The sequence below is a fragment of the Pelobates fuscus genome, chromosome 2, assembly GCF_036172605.1.
Source record: "Pelobates fuscus isolate aPelFus1 chromosome 2, aPelFus1.pri, whole genome shotgun sequence".
NCBI classification, from domain to species: domain Eukaryota; kingdom Metazoa; phylum Chordata; class Amphibia; order Anura; family Pelobatidae; genus Pelobates; species Pelobates fuscus.
The window spans coordinates 197,224,725-197,245,425 of NC_086318.1; the positions used below are offsets into that span (position 1 = coordinate 197,224,725).

Genomic DNA, 20,701 nt, shown 5'->3' on the forward strand with positions numbered 1-20,701 from the left:
CTATTTAATTTCTGTAAAGTAAATGAAGTATTGAAGTACTATGAAATGTGTATCAGTAGTAGTCAGGTTCTTGTTTAGATTTAATTCATTAAATGTAGAGCTTTTTTATAAAGCTTAGATTGTAATCTTGTTTAGCGGGCCCACTTCACCTACTGTTCAAATATGTCATACATGTTTTGTTAAAATTGAATGTTTGTCTAATTTCCTATGTTACAATTTTAGTTTAATGGTGTATTAACAGAAGCACCATCTATCATCTTCACATAATAATCCCATTTAGCTTTGGAAAGGATTAGCTCTGGAATGTTGAATGTTTCCATTTGGAAATATGTGGAAGTTCCAACTCTCCTGGACAAGACATGTATTTTACAGTCCAAGGGGCAACAAATAACTGGATCATCAAATTGTCCACTCCATTTCTAACTACCTGTCCTGCCTGATCTCTCTGTGTCCTGATAAAGTGTGTTGCCCATAGAAAAGATGTGTTCACTTCTTTCTAGAGAATAAGCACACACTGTGAGGAGGCATTCACACAGAAGCTCATTGAAGTCATGACCGGACAATAAATCAAGTAAGCTTATCTCTTGCCTAGCTAACATTAATAACTTAACACTTTATTCTTCTAAACAATGGGAAAACCTTGCATCTCCCTTACAATCACTAAAAACCGTAAACTTACCACTTTCTTAAAATAACAGATAATTACAAGTCTGATTCCTTTTCCTATTTTTTTTTATCACCATCTGCTCATAAAACATTTCCCTTTTCCCTTCTTAACTTTCTAATGTATTTTCAATTACCCTTTCAGTGTTACAGGTATCACCAAATTTTACCAACCCCCATGAGTGTATGTGTTTAAACCAGAATCATTTGCGAAAGCACTGATTCTAATCCAGACACCAAATACATCCGGGCAATTGCTGCAGATTCTCTCTGGCAGACCAAATTTTGACCCGAATTAGCTTTAAAATATGAGAATTGCGATCTTTACTGAATAACCCTGTCCATGTTTGTAGGAACATATGCATATGTAAATAATAATTTTGACTTGTTATATTGGTGTGCATGTTTCTGTAATTATATGTAAAGGTTAATAAACACACATATCATTGAAAGTTGATATATGATACTGTATCCGATTTATTTGCAGGGTTTGGTCAAAAGTGGTGATTCCTATGGGAACGGAGAAAAAAAAATGCACTTATAATTTACCTTTTAATTGCTAGTGATGAAAACTACAGTGGATACATATATGTGAACCATTTTAGTCTCAGGGGTTGGAAAAATGTGGTGCTTTAAGAGGTTACTTGAAAACATAGTGTATAGTGAAAATCTATTGAAGAAGGGAAATGTTTTGTTATTTGAAATATGGTAAATATGCTGTTTAATGATGTTATGGGACATTAAAGAATGCCCTGCTTGTTAGATGGAAACATGGTTAAGGTTTAGTTTTAGCAGGGCAGTGGATAAGCACAATTGATTTATTGACCAGTTGGGACTTCAATAAGCCTGCCTCCCCACAGGAGGGAGTGTGTAAGGTAACACATCTCTGTGGGTAACACATTTTACACAGCACCCGCTGACACTCGTCCTTCTCGCACTGCTTGTGTACCCTTGATCTTGGATGACTAGCTGCTTTGCCGCCCCCTAATGACCAGCGAGTGGAAAACACTCTGGCAATAAAGCTTCGCTTGCTCTCATCCTAGTTCAGTTGAGCACAGTGTGTTCTGAGCACTGAGCTGCTGCTGCTTCTATTGCAGCTTTTACTGACTAAGCTGTGTTTAACCTGCTCTTTGCACCTGTTACCCTGGAAGTTACACACCCAGCACTGTGTTTGATTTGTTGGATTGCCTTGTGAGACGATGGATTTAGCTGGTTAACAACTGCATTAGCAAGCCACACCGAGTTTCTGATCGCAGATCCAGCAAGTGGGAGATAGTCCTGCAAAATGTGATCATTGCACCTCGCCAGGTACCCATCGGGGTAACACAGGATAATCCATTTGGAATGTTCACAAAGAATGGAGAGCCAGCTACAAGTGCTGTTATTGTCCAGGTAATGCCGCATCCCATATTATTGTAATATTGATACATCACCTGCGTGCATGTTGCTTGGTTTGGGGAATCATGTGTGGGCAATGCATTCCCTCATTGATTTCTGTTCATTATTTGTCTTTGCAAATAAACAGCGTTGTGCTTGGATACAGCAGAGAGAGAGCAAACTCCGATACTCTTGGTGAAATGGACTACAACTCTCATTACCAGTTAGCAAACTAATGACAGTTGTTGCTATTCGTAGCAGTTGATTGTGCATCAGAGGTTGTCAATAAATTAATGATAGTTCGGGTATATGGATGGATGATGGTCGTTGAACTTAAAATTACTCTTAACAATTGGAATAATAGGTTAGAACAGAGAACCAAGGATGTATTACAGATTCATTTTCAATAAAATATATTAAAATCCATACTTTGCACATTTTGTCAGAACAAACTACTGCTGGTTTATGTTTTGGATTATGCTAATAACATGTTAAGCCAATGTTTGTGCTGTACCCTCTGGGCTGCTTTTGTTAATTCATGTTACATTATTTTGGTTGTATTTTTTTGTTTGTTCATCATACTTTGAGGCATACTTAGTAATTATTTTTACTCTACTCAAGTCTTGAGAGAGATAGAGTAGTGTGTGTGTTTTCTAAAGTATCAAAATAAATTTAGCTTAATTAATTGGTTGTGGTGTATTGGTCATGCCCACCTCCCCCAGCTGTACAGCATTGTGGAATATGTTGCCGCTTTACAAATGGTACTTGAAATATTAATAAATCAGTTTTATTAATGCTATAGCCACACCTCCCCTGGCTGTGACTCCCCTCACACAGCCTCCAAACACACCTCCTGGGGGTGAAAAAGTAAAGGTAATTAACTTCCTTTTGAAAAATGTCCTTTTACAAATTGCATGGTGTGTTTAATTTAGTATTTCTTGTTTATTTCCTGTTTGTGTGTGATTAAAGTTGCATTAACAGAGCAGGAGATAAGTACTTATAAAGTAAGCACACTGTGATCTAAAAATTAAACCTTTTTTTCTTGGAGACTGTGAATCACAGTGAGCAGTGAAGTTTATGGCTAGGAATCCTTAAACATCAGAGAATTAAGCAGTTAGAATGTAGAGGTGTGACCAATACACTAAAACCTCTTCATTAAGCTAAAGTTGTTTTGGTGCTTACAGTGGCCCTTTAGTAGATAATTTGTTCAGTAGGTAAGGTAAGTATTATTCAGTGTTGACTCTGCAACTGGGAGATGTTGAAATTCATATCTCAAATTAGCATCAATTTAGAGATGATATTTGCACAGTTATTGCAGCAGTGTAGCTGGTTTAGCAGTTTTCAAAAAACATTTTTAAACTGAATATCACAAGTGATATTATCTATCTGTTCATTGTTAACCTGATTAATCACATATCTTTGTCAGCCTTTGTAAATCTGTTATTCTGCAAGTGATCCCAAAAGTGATGGATAGTAATGTTAGCCCATAGATAACATTAAGGGCAAATGATCCAAGCATGAATGTTATGCAATTTACTTTGTGCATTTGTTCCAGACATAGAAATTGTGTTATGCACACTACTGGAATACAAGCAGATGATATAAATGCAGTGATATTCTCCTTTTTCCAGCATTACATGGCATAAATAACAACGTGTACATAAAAATCCAATAATAACTCCTTGACTTGCTCAGTGGCCAGGTCTTATCTTTAGTATCAACTCCTATCGTCACCTTTAACTTCTAAAGTCAAACTGGTTATTTTGTAAATACCCCATGTGGTACATACACCACCCGACACAAAACTGTGTGCAACATCTTACATGGACACCCACACTGTCCAATTATATATATATATATATATATATATATATATATATATATATATAATTCAAAAATTAGTTCTGCAAAAGGTGAAAAAGACAGATTTCAGAGTATTTTTTTTTTTTTAGCAGGCTTTCTCACAGAGCATTCTCCTACCAGGATTATTTGATTGCATACTTCTTTATTGTCATTTTCTCTTTTCTCATGTTACATGTAGTTCTCTCTATTTGTATGCATTATCTTTCCATTTTACCCTTGCTTTCCAAGATTTTTTTTTCCATTCCAGCATGTGTCCTTTGCAGTGTGTGATTTAGCTTATTTCAACTAATGGGATTGAATGACACATCTAACAATGATGTGTAATATTTTAGTGTGATTTGGTGTGGAAGGAATGAACACCAGTTGCTCTAACGAACTAGGAAAATACAGCATACCATTACGCGTAACCTGGGCACAGTGGATTTGTTTACCAGTCTTCCCAAAAAGACACCCAGGATTTATAGTACATCAATGAGGAATAGCAATGTCATATATACTTCAACACAGCCTAAATAGCTGCAGTTAATTCTAGTCCTCTCATATATGAACTGGAACTGCTACATTGACTGTCAAATCGCATCTGCTTCAAAACCTTCTAGCATACCGCCAGACATGTAGCCAAAGAAAGAAAGATATAAAGATAACGTATAAAGCTTAGAAGAGAAATCATGACGCCCAGACGACACAGTAATGTCCAGTAGTGTTATGTACTTGGAGGGAAGCAACTTCATAGCAACCAATGTCCATCATCATCATTATCATTTAGGTTATCAGAGGGTTTTAACTATATTTGTTCATGGCGGAAAACATTGGTTTGGCCAGAAAGTTTTTTTTAAAAAATAAATAAATACATTTTGTTTGGGACCTCCAAAATTTGCAGTACACTGATAGGTACATTTGGTTCACAGATGAAGTGAACCAATAGAGGAGAAAAAAGGAGGAGCTTTAAAATATCTATATTTATATAATTGACATATATGTTTTAAATATATAAATATAATTTTGTTTTTTAATACTCTTACTTTTTTCTCTCTCTGTTGGCCACTTCTAAGGTGATCTGTGAGTAAACTCTATATTTAGTGGCTATCCACTGACCTTCAATCATCTTTTTTTTTTTTTTTTTTTTTCTGGTGTCATGAGAGGAACTCTGAATACCAAATCAAAAGAACATGTTCAGAAGTTGCGCTATATGATGCTTTGAAGATACAGAGATCGGCCGAACAAACAATCTGCCTAAATTCGGACAAATCGCAATTCGGACAAAACCGAATGCACAAATTTGTGTATTTTAGCTTCTGTCTCCTGAATAATAACAGCAGAGATGTCTGTAATGACAACTAAACTAATATATATAAATAATTATGCTTTTAGGTTACAAATGGAATATGATAGTCATGAAAGTATTTAAATATCATGTTATCCTATTTAATCATCTTGTATTTTTGTAAGTTTTTCTATTATATTGGTTATTTCTCATGCTAATGATGAAGTATAAACCTGTAAAACAACATGTATTCGCACTGTGATTAAAAAGATCACACATGAAACAAGCTTCTTTCATCTGAATGGAAATTCTGACAGTCCAGGATTTGCAGCTAGATTCTTGTCATCACATTGGATTTATTTAAACCACAGATTGCTACATTCTGAGGAGCTGAGAGATAAAACATGTTATGACATAACTCAAAATATGTATTTTGAGATGGTGAATAAATGGTGAATAAAATGATTGTGCATTATATATCAAATTAAGTCAATAAAGATGCTCATATGCTAAAACAATATTAATTCCATTGTCTGTCATCTGTCTGTCTACTCATGCTCTGGTAGTTTTGTGGTTAAGAATGTTTCATCAATATCTATTTTCAGCCGGTAGTTGGGTCTTATTGTTGAATACAATTTACCTGCCCCATTGCACAACTTCAGGTGATATGGAAATGCAATGGTTTAATTTGGTAGTTTCTTAGTATAATAAATCTCCTAAAACTGGCATACAACCTTTTTCTGGTGGTAGATGCAATGAAGGAATCTACCAATGCATAGTGTTATACATACCCCCCAACATCGGTGTCCTGTGATTTACCTGCCATCTCGCAGGGGGCTGGTGTATGGGGCAAAATGGGACAGGCCAGTAATGCAGTTATGTTACTGGCCCCGCCTATAGAGGCACATTCACCTGGAAAGGGTCCACACATAGAATTGACAAGCCCGTCTTGCATGCATTCACTCCAGGCTATTTGTCAATCAGCAGGCCATGCTACCAGTGGGGGGTGGGGGGTCAGTCCACCCCTGGCAGCACTTATGGGGGCAGGAAGGTCCCTGCTCCCACCTTCTGAGGGAGACCTGGCAGCGGTCCTGCTCTGCTTGCCAGGTCTCAGTGCGGTGCAGAGAGAGAGGGGAAGAGGCAGGGCAGAGCAGCCTGAGATAAACACCAGGTAAGTTCTTCCCTGCACAGCTCCCTCTTCACTACACCCTCACAAATCCCCTACCCCCTACTTCCCCTGCACACATCCCCTCTCCCCATACTCCCCTGCACAGGTCACCCTGCTTCCCTGACAGCACCCCTCCCTGAACAGATCCCCACTCCCCCTGCCTACCCTGCACAGATCCCCTGCCTACCCTGCACAGATCCCCTCCCACCCCTGCACAGATCCCCCTGCCTCCCTGCACAGATCCCCTCTCCCATCCCTGCACAGATCCCCCCACCCTCCCCTGCACAAATCTCCTCTCCCCCTCCCTCCCCTGCACAAATCCCCCTGCCAGCCCCCTCCCTGTAAAAAAATACCCTCTCCCTCTGCCTCCCCTGCACACATCCTCTCTCCTCCACCCTCCCCTGCACCGACCCACTCCATGCACAGATCCCCTCTCCCGCTGCCTCCCTTGCACAGATCCCCGCTCCCCCGGCCTCCATGCACTGATCCTCTCTCCCCTCCCTCCCCTGCACAGATCCCCTCTCCCCTCTGCTACTCCTGTACAGATCCCCTCTCCCACTGGATCCCTTGCACACATCCCCTCTTCCCCTCCCTCCCCTGCACACACACCCTCTCACCCCACCCACCCCTGCACATATCCCCCTGCCTCCCTGATAGTCCCCTTCCAACACAGATCCCCTCTCCCCCTACCTCCACTGCACACATCCCCTCTTCCCCTCCCTCCCCTGCACACACCCCCTCTCATCCCACCCACCCCTGCACATATCCCCCTGTCTCCCTGATAGCCCCCTCCCTGCACAGACTCCCTCTCCCCCTGCCTCCACTGCACTCATCCACCCCTTGCCTCCTCTGCACAGATCCCCTCTCCCCCCTGTCCCCCTCCCTGTACAGATTGACTCTCCCCCTGCCTCCCCAGCACCCTGACAGTCCCCCTCCCTCCCCTGCACAGATCCCTTCTCCCCTGCACCGTCCCCATCCCTCCACAGATCCCACCCCGTCCCTGCACCCTCCACACACACCCTCCCTCCGTCCCAATAAAGTATATATTTTTTAAAATGTGTAAATCATTTCATTTAATAAGCTGTGTTTCACTCCTAAGTGTTTCTTTTCACACCAATAAAAAGCTAAATATACCGAAGCACTTCAGTAGCAATAATTATTTAAAGGAACATTCTGCCCAAATGGGCAAACCCACTCCCCATAAAATCACTGTTTAGTAGATATGCCTCTAATGAATTACATGCATGAATTTTTCATGCATGTATTCATTGGGTTTATATCTTTAAAAAGCTTGAAAAGGTTGTAAACTTTGTTGGGCTAGATGCACTGAGTACCTAAAAGAGGTATGTTTGGTGCAGCCATGGACGTCTGCGACTGCACCAGACATGACATGGGCCGAGATAGGGGTGGCAAACTCAGGTGCAGCCCCAGGGCAGCAAAAGCTCTAGCTACACCACTGCAGCCCACTGAAGGCAAACTATGTCAGGAGCAGGGTCTTAGTGCCCTGAACACAAAGCAATAACGTCTAATTATGCACTAGTGCTGCGCTTTTTGAGGTCGTTCCATGTTGTCCCCAAAAGTGTCGATGGCTGGAGATAAAATTGGGACTGTCCTGCCGAAATCGGAACAGTTAGGAGGTCTGATGGAGGGCAGGGCACCATTGGCCTGGTTAACAGGGATGGACCATCAAATCAAATTTTATCACTGGTGCTGCCCTAAGGGGACAAACTCACTTAATCAAGCAGGCTTGCACACCAAAGGTGGACCATGCAGAGAGTGCTGTTTTTGTGCTCTCTGTATAGTCCTACTGCGCTGTGTGTAGCTTGAATGTATCTAACGTCGGACACCAGGGAACAGTATCATGAGACAGGACCATGAAATTGGGACTTTCCTGCCAAAATTATGACTGTGTTATGCATGAAAGCAGGTGAAACAGAAAGCAAGAATTGTTCCCTGATAGTAGATCTACCCACAGATAACCACAACAATTCTGCAAAGCTAGTACCCACAAGAAGCTATTGCTGCAACTGATGATTAGAGAATGAAATGTGGAGATGCAGCTCTTAGACTCTCCTAGTTTAAAAGAAACTCTATAGGGTCAGGAACATATTCCTGACCACATAGTGTTAAAACCAACATTGGCATTGGTGAACATTCAATAATACTTTCTGACTTTCGGCTGGTATCTCATGACAAGATACAAAAGAAGAAATCAAGTAAGAAAGGTGCTGTGTATTATTATTAAAAGTGAAAATGAAATACCATAAAGGACAAGCAGCACTAAATAAGTGTAAAATAGCTCAGAAAACACTCCATATAAATTTAGAAAAAGAGAAAAAAGTGCGCTGTGCCTTTAAGGATAATGACATGTGTATATCATTGTGCATATATTATATACATAAAGTGCAAAAGCAGGTCATAAAGTGCAAAACCACAATATAGTGTATCTTCCAAAAAGTGTCCAAGTGATACAATATATAAAAGAAAGAACACTTACATAAATTACTTGAATATGTCTTCCCAAATATTGGGTAACTCATGACAGTTATTAAAACAATCACAATCCAAATTTGATGAACTGTTATTCTTCCAGTAAATCTGCCGAAGTGAGAAAACTTTATCATCTTAAAACCAGGACATTGTAATTTCCCCAGGTGTTAGAAACAATTTCTGCTAATGAAATTAGCCCTCTAGATTCTTAGTTATAATCCTAAACAAAAGAATGAACAGTATATGGACACCTGACCATCACAACTATAAGAGCTTGTTGAAACTTCCATTTTAAAACCATGAGCACTTATTTGGACTTGACCCCTTTATTTATGTCATTTGTTTTCATATATTTGACATAATATGAGGATATGCTTTGATTATTTTTTTTTCATTCCATTCTTTCAAAAATGTTTTGGAGCCTGGGGATTTAAATGTCACTAACAAGAAGTCTTAAGCAACCAATAGTGGCATATTCATAGGGGCACCTTGGTCAGTGCTGCACCAGATAATTGTTGTCATAATAGAAACATAATTGACATTTTTTACCTTTTGAGACTTGTAATTTTTTTCATTTTAAATGGTAAACATATACCATTCAGTACTGCTGTGCTATCATTTACCCTCCCTATCCTCCACTACAGCCCAAATGGACTCACTGATAATGAATGAGGGCTATCTGGATAAACTGTTGAGAGCCACTCACCTCAGACATGCTTAGTATTCACTCAAGGTGATTTTGTAGTACCCTATTCAATCTCCAGTTGGGCATTTTAATTGAACGCTGACTGTATATTATTTCAAAAGACTTTTAATCACCGCCTAGTAAGTAACCTAAAGGTAAGGCTTGGGTAAGTTATGCAAAGTTTGTGAGTTGAAATACATTTGTTATGGTTGTTGTTTCTGCTAATTCTGTGTGCATGAGATTCATGGGGCTGTGAATTGAGCAGTGACACTGCATGGACATGGTCTATATACCAGAACTGCTTCATTAAGCTTAAGTTGTTTTTGTGATTAGTGTTCCTTTAATTTCACTTATTTAGTTGTATTGGAGTGAACATACAAAAGTGATTAGGTTTACTTTCTTATGTTTTGGTACATGGAAAGTGATATATATTCACTGCATGCGACATCTAAAACAGTGTTTGGTTTTATCTCATTTAGCAAAATCATAATAAAAAAACATGTTTTGCACTGACAAGATTTGAACTTTCGATGCCAGAGTGAAAATATAGTTCTTTACCACTAGGCTATAGCACAACACACAAAGCAGCTTAGCTCAGTTCGATGTGTGCTTGCTGGGCCATTAGCAAGCAATGTGTCATCCAATAGCAGCATGGTGTGCCATCTAGAAACCTCACATGGTATGCACTGTGTGCCTTGTGGAAATCTCTCCCCCAGTCCCAGCACTATGTACCTTCTGGAAATGTTTCTCCCAGACCCAGCACTATGTAACTTGTGAAAATGTCTCCCTCAGTCCCAGCACTTTGTACCTTGTGGAACTGTTCCCCCCAGTCCCAGCACTTTGTACCTTGTGGAACTGTTCCCCCCAGTCCCAGCACTATGTACATAGTGGAAATGTCTCCCTCAGTCCCAGCACAATGTGCCGTGTGGAAATGTTTTCCCTTAGTCCCAGCACTATGTACTTTGTGGAAATGTCTCCCCCAGTCCCAGCACTATATGCCGTTTGGAAATTACATAGTTACATAGGCTGAAAAAAGACACGTGTCCATCAAGTTCAGCCTTCTTCACATTTGTTTTTTGCTGTTGATCCAAAAGAAGGCAAAAAAAAAAACCCAGTTTGAAGGACTTCCAATTTTGCAACAAACTAGGAAAAAAATTCTCTCTTGACCCCAGAATGGCAGTCAGATTTATCCGTGGATCAATAACCTATTACCCTACAGTTAAAAAATTATATAATTAAATATTCTGTTTTTGCAAGTATGCATCTAGTTGCTGTTTAAACATCTGTACGGACTCTGATGAACCCAATTCTTCACTCAGAGATTCACAAATACTTATTGTTCTTACGGAAAAAAAAACTTTACTTTGCCTTAGACAAAATCTTCTTTCTTACAGTCTAAATGCATGACCTCGTGTTCTATGTAAAGTCCAGTTTGTGAATAGATTTCCACACAATGGTTTGTATTGGTCCCTGGATATATTTGTATAATGTTATCATATCCCCTCTGGGGCGACATTTTTCTAAACCAAAGAAGTTTACATTTGTTAACCTTTCTTCATAGTTAAAATGTTCCATTCCTTTTATTCATTTTGAAGCCACTGCTGATTTAAATTGAACATTGTAGCATAGTTTGCTATTTATAACAATTCCCAAGTCCTTATCATGTGTTGTTATCCCTAGTTCGCTTCCATTAAGGGTATACATTGCTTGTGCATTCTTTACGCCGAAGTGCATAAACTTTGCATTTTTCTACATTAAATTTCATCTGCCATTTGAGTGCCCAGTCCCTAAGCCTATCTAAATCCCTCTGCAGCAGTCATATCTTGCTCACATTGTATTACTTTACAGAGTTTTGTGTCATCTGCAAACACTGAAACATGACTTTCAATGCTTTTTTCAAAATCATTCATAAACATATTAAAGGACCACTCTAGGCACCCAGACCACTTCAGCTTAATGAGGTGGTCTGGGTGCCAGGTCCTTCTAGGGTTAACCCATTTTTTCATAAACATAGCAGTTTCAGAGAAACTGCTATGTTTATGAATGGGTTAAGCCTTCCCCCTATGTCCTCTAGTGGCTGTCTCATTGACAGCCGCTAGAGGCGCTTGCGTGCTTCTCACTGTGATTTTCACAGTGAGAGCACGCCAGCGTCCATAGGAAAGCATTATGAATGCTTTCCTATGTGACCGGCTGAATGCGCGCGCAGCTCTTGCCGCGCGTGCGCATTCAGCCGACTGGGAGGAGAAGAGGAGGATCGGAGGAGGAGAGCAGGAGGAGATCTCTCCGCCCAGCGCTGGAAAAAGGTAAGTTTTTAACCCTTTTCCCCTTTCCAGAGCCGGGCGGGAGGGGGTCCCTGAGGGTGGGGGCACCCTCAGGGCACTCTAGTGCCAGGAAAACGAGTATGCTTTCCTGGCACTAGAGTGGTCCTTTAAATAGAAGGGGTCCTAGAACAGAACCCTGAGGACAACACTTGCCACCTCTGTCCAGCTTGAAAATGTGCAATTAATGACAACTCTTTGTACTCTATTTTTAAGCCAATGTTCTATTTTTAAGCCAATGTTCTACTCAAGAACAAGAATTTTCATCTAGACCGTGAGCACTAATCTATTGTGTGGAACTGTATCAAACGCCTTGGCAAAATCCAAATAGATCACATTCACTGCCCATATACTAGATCACATATACTTCTACTTACTACTTTGTAGAATGCAATCAACTTAGTTTGATGTGACCTGTGCTTCATAAAGCCATGCTGATTTTTGCTGATAACCACGTTCTTCTCAAGGAATTCTTAAATATTATCCCTTAATAACCTTTCAAATACTTTCCCAGCCACAGAAGTTAAGCTCACAGGTCTATAATTTTCAGGCAAGGATTTTCAACCCTTTTTAAATATAGGAACCACATCTTCCTTCCTCCAATCCTCTGGAACAATTCCTGAAAGAAATGTTTCCCTTAGTCCCAACACTATGTGCCTTCTGGAAATGTTTCCCCCAGTCCCAGTACTGTGTGCATCTGATGAAGCATGCTGCCAGATTATTGCCTTGATTTAGTAAGTTTTCCAAATGATTCAGTAAGGTTGGAAAAATTTCCATTTTATTTTTTTTTACAAAAGTTCCCGAAAACTAAATAACTGATAACTCATTTGGAGAGTTTTTCTAACACTGTTGAATCATTAGGAAAACCTATTAATCCAAGGCCTATACCAAGTTTCCAGGTACAGTTCCATTTTGTCTTGTCATGTTGTGGTGAAACCAACCTCGCCACTGGGCATTGGAGAAGCCTGTTTGCCCGCCTCTTGCCTGCTGACTATGGCCCCTGGGAGATTTGGCCCTTTAAATACAGTATTTGGGCATATTGTATTTTATTATGCGGCTGCTTGCCCTTTAAGAACCATCTGGGGACATACTGTGACTTTTGGAAACAATGCCCCTTTGAGACGGTGTCCCCAGTGTCCCCTGACTTATTTGGGACAATGCTCCTTTAAGACTTTGTCCCCAGTGTCCCCAGACTGTTAATATACTGTGTTCCTGGCTTTCTCCCACTTGGTTCAGTAAATGGGGCTTATTGAACCAAGTACCACACAGGCGGACCACCCAGAAGTGTAAGTGTGCAGGCAATTTACCTCCCAGGCTGGGATCCTGCTGTAGGTAAATTGCCGAACGCTGGGGGCCGCCATTCGACAAACGAACACGTGGCGGCGGCCATCTTTAATTCAGCTGAAGTTTTACCTTCTCCAGACTTCAATGCATTCGACAGTTCGAACGCCGTTCGACAGTTCATTCGACAGTTCGACAATTCTAATGGTTGTCGTTCATCTGTTTGAACTGACTTTAACATGGGAAATAGACCGACCGCACAGCCTGATTCTCTGGAACTGTTTGGGCATGAAAATGTGCTTGCGGTCGGTCAAAAAAGGAACCTCCGGCTAACTTTTTAACCCCTGGATGGAATTGGCTGAATTTTGACTATGTTTATGATTAAAGTGTGCTGAGTTTGAATATGTGACTTTTTTATGTTTGTGGCATGTATAGTTTGGAAGTTATTAATATTTTGTAAAAACTGTATTTCTCTGCCTGTGATAATTATATTACCCATTGTGTTCAGTAATCATATCACAGGCAGAGGGGAGGATTTTGTGTGGGAGTGTCTGTGTGTATTGTACGGATTGACTGGTTGTATTTCAAATCCCTGTGGGCAGTACTAGGTTTGTGGATTGGGAATAAAAGAGGCTGTATGTGCCAGTACAGTCAGTTCTGCTTGACCCTCAAAACGAAGTGTCATCTCGTTATTGGGGGAATTGGATTGTATGCTGATTGCCAGGAGTGTAAGCTGATTGTATGCTTTTCCTGTTCAGTGGTTTACAGCATTCATATGTTTGAGAGCATTCGTATGCTTCTCCGGTTTGGTGGTTGTGGTGTCTGCTAGGGTGCTTAGAGCCCTCAGGAAGCGCTAGGAGCATCCTTCAATGGAGGTACCCAGTCGGGGTGCCCGTCGATCCATTACACATGTATCCTAGGAGCAGGAATAGCACAGAAATAACACATAATCATATGTTTTTATGTATCCTCATGTGCCACCAGGGCCGGACTGGGAAGAAAATTTGGCCCGGGCATTTTTAAATTAAAGGGGACGGGGCCAGATAGGGTGTGTTTTGTCATCACCAATGACAAGCACGCCCCATCACAAAGTGAGCATGTTGGTTCAATGGTCTTCCAGGGTAGACCATGCGCAGAGCCCTGCTGAAGAGCTCTAGCATGAGAAAAAGACCCTGTATTTGTTCTGCACAGCGCAAGCAAATATAATAACATGCTTACACTGTGTTTGCTTGAAATTTGTCTCTGGTGTCTCCATAGATGAGATACCAGGAGACAAAAATGCTAGGAAAGCATAATGTCCAGTGTGTGCCATGGCAACGCTCCAAATCTCGCGAGAGGAACCCGGCAGAGCTTTATGTTAGAGCTCCTCCGGGTTCCTCTCCTCGCTGTCTCCCTCACTCTCTCCCCGCTGGCGGCCGCAATATACTGTATGTGGGCCGGTGAGGGAGACCTTTGACTACAGCAGGGACGGCGCTCGGATAGTGCCGGCCCTGCAAAGACCGGCATGGGAGATCCTGTGATCTCCCTGCCGGCCTAGGCCCATGGCCACCACGGCCCACCGTGCATTTGCATGGTGTGCCTGATTGCCAGTCCGGGCCTGTGTGCCACTCATATTTGCATTTCACTTTGCAATGTGCTGTTCGTATCTCTAGTACTCAAAAGATTAAACCAATGACAGATTTTTTCTTCATATTAGTCCAAGAGGTCAGGGGATGTGGAAGTGAGGTTAACAGAGAGAGGGAAGATACAAATGTTATGTGTTATGTGTTAAATTTATATATGTGTGTATATTATTTGTATATTGTATTTTAAATATATATTGTTTGTATATTGTATTTTTGTAAAATTTTATCCTATTGTAACAATGCAATGTTTTGTGGACCCAGGACATACTTAGTATGTTTAGTTTACTATTGCAAATGGTATGCCATTATGGGTGTAAATTTCATTCCTGGGCTACTATACAGTCTCAAAGGCAACGTAACCAATCTGGCGAATTTCAATTTCAAATGTAACGTGCTATATTTGACCCTGTAACTTCCCAAAATACCATAAAACCTGTACATGGGAGGTACTGTTTTACACGTGAGACATCGCTGAATACAAATATGTGTATTTTATTGCATTAAAAGTAAACAGTATTATGACATTGACAGTTAAAATGTCATGTAGAACTAAAATAAATAACAAAATGTCTTATTTTCTCCCATTTTGTTCATATTAAATTATGTTTCATAGCTAGATATTTGATGTTACATGAAAGCCCTGTTTCCCCTGAATAAAATGATATATAATAAGGGTGGGTGGATGCATTTAATATGAAAGAGGTGAATTACGGTTGGACAGACATGTAGCGCAAATGCCAGATTTTGTTTACGTTTTGTTTTGTTCACAACGTGTACGTTTGGATCAGTCCTTAAGGGGTTAAAGGGACACTATAGTCACCAGAACAACTACAGCTTATTGCATTTGTTCTGGTGAGTAGAATCATTCCCTTAAGGCTTTTTGCTGTAAACACAGTCTTTTCAGAGAAAATGCAGTGTTTACATTACAGCCCAGTGATAACTCCACTTGCCACTCCTCAGATGGCTGCTTCATTGGGAAGTGCTGCAGAGTAAGCAGCACTGCCATTCAATGTCTCCACCCTCTGCATGCAGACACTGAACTTTCCTCATAGAGATGCATTGATTCCAGGCCTGTGTTTGACTTGTGCTGGCTCTGCCCCGATATGCCTCCTTGACAGCCTCAGCCAATCGTATGTGAAAGCATTGTGATTGGTTCAGACCACCACTTCTGAAGATGTGAGCAGACAGGGGCAGGTCTGAGGCAGGCAGGGGTAGAGCTAACAGCTGCAGACTTGAATACAAGTAAGATTTTACTATATCTAGGGAGGCAAGAGGGGGCCAGATGGTGGTTTTAACACTATAGTGTCAGGAAATGAATACATGTTTGTGATCCTTTAAATATCCAAATGCTACTGGAAGTTCCTATAGTGTTCCTTTAAATACCCAAATGGAAATTCTACCACTTTATTTTTTCTCTATTCTCTTTTATTGGATGATAAAACACCTTAATTTCGGCTCCATAATACAGGCTGAAAACAGATTGAGGCAAATTGGTGTGCACTATTTTCAAATGAATTTGCTTGTATTACTGAGATGTGTTTGAAAACAGCACCATAAACGGAATTCTGACTCAATGTTAACCATATTGCCGCTGAATTGTCTTGCAATAAAAAAATGAAGATGTTGCTATATTGTTGTATGTAGTGTTTAGGGCTATGGTGTAGTTAGTTATACTGTTAAGAGCAGCTCAATTTTGTGTTAGGGTGACTTAGGGAGTTTAGAGCTATGAGCACAATTTCTGTTATGAGCAGTAAAACTGGATCAACTTAACGTGGATTTAATAGGTAGTAATGTGCAAATTGGATGTTTGTGAATAGTGAAAGTAAAAGTTGAATGCAGAGATTTTTCTGGTTTTAACAGATAATCAAATAAAAGCTGGAGGGAACTGCAAATGTGCTAAGATTTAAAAAAATAAATATATATGCTTGTTCAGTCCAGTATGTGAGGACTGTGTGCAGTGCACTGTTTGCTGTGTGCGGTGTAGTGTTTTTTAACCCCTTAAGGACCAAACTTCTGGAATAAAAGGGAATCATGACATGTCACAAATGTCATGTGTCCTTAAGGGGTTAAAGCCAAACACAATAATTATTTCAGCAGTCTGTTCTTGTTCTAGATTGAACATGATTGGTTTGGTTTCCCAGTCCATCATCAGTAGTGCCATGGCCACTACTGTATCAATGCCTCTTCCTCAGTATTGAGGACTGTTTACACCATCACTGTTGCAGCCACCACAAGCACTGCTGCCACCATACGTACCACCATTAGTAGTAGTATTCAGCCTCATGATGATGATAGTGGGACTAGCATGTCAATTATGTTCAATTCACCACCCAAGAGGCAAATGTGTTTCTAAACCTTTTAAAGCTCCAAGTTGTGACTCTAAGTCAGCAGATGAATCAGTAGTTGCAGAAGCAAAGTAATGAAGGCCACCAGCTACACAATAACTTCTTCCCAGGGCCGGCGCGTCCATAAGGCGGCACAGGCGGCCGCCTTAGGGCGCCAGAGGAGGGGGGGCGCAAAAATCCGAATCTCCTGCCTCTGGCTGGAGACTCGGATTTGTAATCTCACCTCTCTCCCTGCAGCCAGCACACAGCAGGAGCAGGGCAGTGAAGTCAGCCGTCCTCCTCTGATGATGTCAGAAGGGGGCGGGACTTCTACTGCTCCCAGACTCCCCAGCGGTCCTGACTGCAGCTCCAGCCTCCCAGCCGACCACCAGTTGAAAGGTTCTCCCTCTCTGGCCCAAGGTAAGCTTCTGGGAGGGGAAGGGGGTGGGGAAGAAGCATTGTTATTTTTTTTTTTTTTTAAATCAAAACGTTTTTTTTTCAGCCCCTTTCTACAGCCCCTGCCCCCACCATACTCCCCCTGCCCCCACCATACTCCCCCTGCCCCCACTATACTCCCCCTGTCCCCACTATACTGCCCCTGCCCCCACCATACGGCCCCTGCCCCCACCATACTCCCCCTGCCCCCACCATACTCCCCCTGCCCCCACCATACTCCCCCTGCCCCCACCATACTCCCCCTGCCCCCACCATTCTCCCCCTGCCCCCACCATTCTCCCCCTGCCCCCACCATTCTCCCCCTGCCCCACTATACTACCCCTGCCCCCACCATTCTCCCCCTGCCCCCACTATACTCCCCCTGCCCCCACTATACTCCCCCTGCCCCCACTATACTCCCCCTGCCCCCACTTTACGGCCCCTGCCCCCACTTTACGGCCCCTGCCCCCACTTTACGGCCCCTGCCCCCACTATACGGCCCCTGCCACCTCTATAGCCCCTGCCCCCACCATACTCCCCCTGCCCCCACCATACTCCCCCTGCCCCACCATACTCCCCCTGCCCCCACCATACTCCCCTGCCCCACCATACTCCCCTGCCACCTCTATAGCCCCTGCCCCCACCATACTACCCCTGCCACCTCTATAGCCCCTGTCCCCACCATACTGCCCCTGCCCCCGCCCCCTCTACAGCCCCTCTATGCCCCTGCCCCACTATACTGCCCCTGCCCCCTCTATAGCCCCTGCCCCACCATACTACCCCTGCTCCCTCTACAGCCCCTCTACAGCCTCTGCCCCACCATACTACCCCTGCCCCTTAACAGCCCCTCTATAGCCCCTGCCCCACCATACTACCCCTGCCCCTTAACAGCCCCTCTATAGCCTCTGTCCCCACTCTACTGCCCCATGTGCCCCTCTCCAGCACTTCTATTTCCCTCTATAGACCCTGCCCCACCATACTGCCCATGTCCCCTCTACGTCCCTCTATAGCCCCTGCCCCACCATACTGCCCCATGTGCCCCTCTACAGCACCTCTATAGCCCCTGCCCCCACCACACTGACCCTGTCCTCCTCTACTGCCCCCTGTGCCACTCTACAGCACCTCTATTTCCCTCCATAACCCCTGCCCCACCATACTGCCCCTCTACAGCTCCTCTATTTCCCTCTACAGCCCCTGCCCTGTCTACAGCCCCTCTGCCCCACCATACTGCCCATGTGCCCCCTATACAGCCCATGCCCCCCTCTACAGCCCCTGTCCCCACTATACTGCCCATGCCCCCCTCTATTGCTTTTGTGCCCCCCTCTTTATCCCGTGTGCCTCCTCTATTTCCCACTACTGCCTCTGCCCCCCTTTCACACGCGTCTACTGCCCCGTCTCCTCCCTCTACTTCCTCTACCCGCCTCAACAGCCCCTGTCCCCCCCTCTACTTCCCATTTACCCCCTACCATACTGTCCCTGTGACACCACTTTATTGCCACAGTGTCCCTCGTTAAAGCCTGTGCCCACACCATACTGCCCCAGTGTCCCCCTCTACTGCCCCTGCTTCCCACCATACTGCCCCGTTTCCAACCACATTTCCCCTTTGCTCCCACCACAGCCCCTATACTCCCTTCTACAGCCTCTAACTCCCTTACTTCACATCCCTTCCACCCCATAACTCCAGTACAGCCCCTATTCCCTTACTACAGTCCTTACCCCCACTACAGCCCCTCTCCCCCAATTGCTGCCCATATCCCCCACACTACAGCCCCTGTTCCCACTTGCAGCCATCAACCTACTACTTCAGTCCCTAACCCCCTACTACATCCCCAATTCCCCACTACATTTCCTAAGCCCCCAATGACAGCCCCTAACTCTCAACTACAGCCCCTGTCCCCCTACTACAGCCCCTGTCCCCCTACTACAGCCCCTAACTCCCCAATTAGAGCCCCTATTACCCCACTAAAACTCACTACCACCCTCCCCCCCCCCCCCCCCCCAAGATTAGGTTCTGGATCTGCCCCTGCTCTGTATACCTGTCTGCATGTCTCTGTATGACTATGTCTGTCTGTGTATGTATGTCTGTGTCTGTATGTCTCTATGACTGTGTCCGTGTGTTTCTGAATGTCACTGTATGCCTGTGTCTGTATGTCTCTGTATGACCGTATCCATATGTCTCTGTATGCCTTGTTCTGTATATCTTTGTGTGACTGTCTGTGTATATATGTCCCTGCATGCCTGTGTAAGTATGTCTCTGCATGCCTGTATGTATCTGTATGCCTTGTTCTGTATGCCTGCATCTTCATGTTTCTGTATGTCCTGTGTTTGTATAAATGTGTCTTTATTTATCTATATGCCAGTGTCTGCATGTCTCTGTGTGTGTCTGTATGACTGTATGTCTGTGTACCTCAGAAAAGGGCTGTGGAAAAGAAAGACACACAAAGGGGCTGGGGGGAAAGGAGATACACATGGGGGTGTAAGACACACTAAAGGGGGGTACAATACACTACATGGGGATTTCAAAAGGCTGGATATGAGACATCGCTAAAGGGGGGGGGGCGGCAAAATTCATCTTCGCCTGTGTAGCCAAAAATCCTTGCACCGGCCCTGCTTCTTCCATGTGTTAGCTTCCCATCATTGCTTTAACCCCTTAAGACCGCAGCCAAATGTACAAGGTGTGAACCAAAAAAAATGTAAACAAACCACAGATTTTGACTACCGTATATACTCGAGTATAAGCCGAGTTTTTCAGCCCATTTTTTGGGCTGAAAAACCCCAACTCGGCTTATACTCGAGTCAGAGTCTGTATTATGGCAATTTGCATTGCCATAATACAGACTGGGGGGAGAGGGGGGCTGGCAGAGCTGTACTTACCTCTCCTGCAGCTCCTGTCAGCTCTCTCCTCCTCCGCGCCGTCCGTTCAGCACCTCGGTCAGCTCCCAGTGTAAATCTCGCGAGAGCCGCGGCTCTCGCGAGACTTACAGTGTGAGCTGATAGAAGGAGCTGCACGGACGGCGCGGAGGAGGAGAGAGCTGACAGGAGCTGCAGAACAGGTAAGTACAGCTCTGCCAGCCCCCCTCTCCCCCCTACTGAACTGCCACTGGACCACCAGGGAAGGAGAGCCCCCCTCCCTGCCATGTATCAAGCAGGGAGGGGGGACTAAGGACCACTATGGGAGGGGGGGGTGGGTTAAGGACCACTATGGGAG

At 43.4% G+C, this 20,701-nt stretch overlaps 1 protein-coding gene across 1 annotated transcript in view; it reads left to right on the top strand.

Annotated features, from left to right (window-relative positions):
* The first annotated feature begins 1,807 nt into the window (after nt 1-1,807).
* Nucleotides 1,808-20,701, top strand: part of HTR1E (5-hydroxytryptamine receptor 1E) — a 197,903-nt gene continuing 179,009 nt past the window's right edge. Inside the window, exon 1 of the mRNA XM_063441149.1 lies at nt 1,808-2,055. The gene's annotated coding sequence lies outside the window, so the exon portion shown is untranslated. The remainder of the gene's footprint in view (nt 2,056-20,701) is intronic.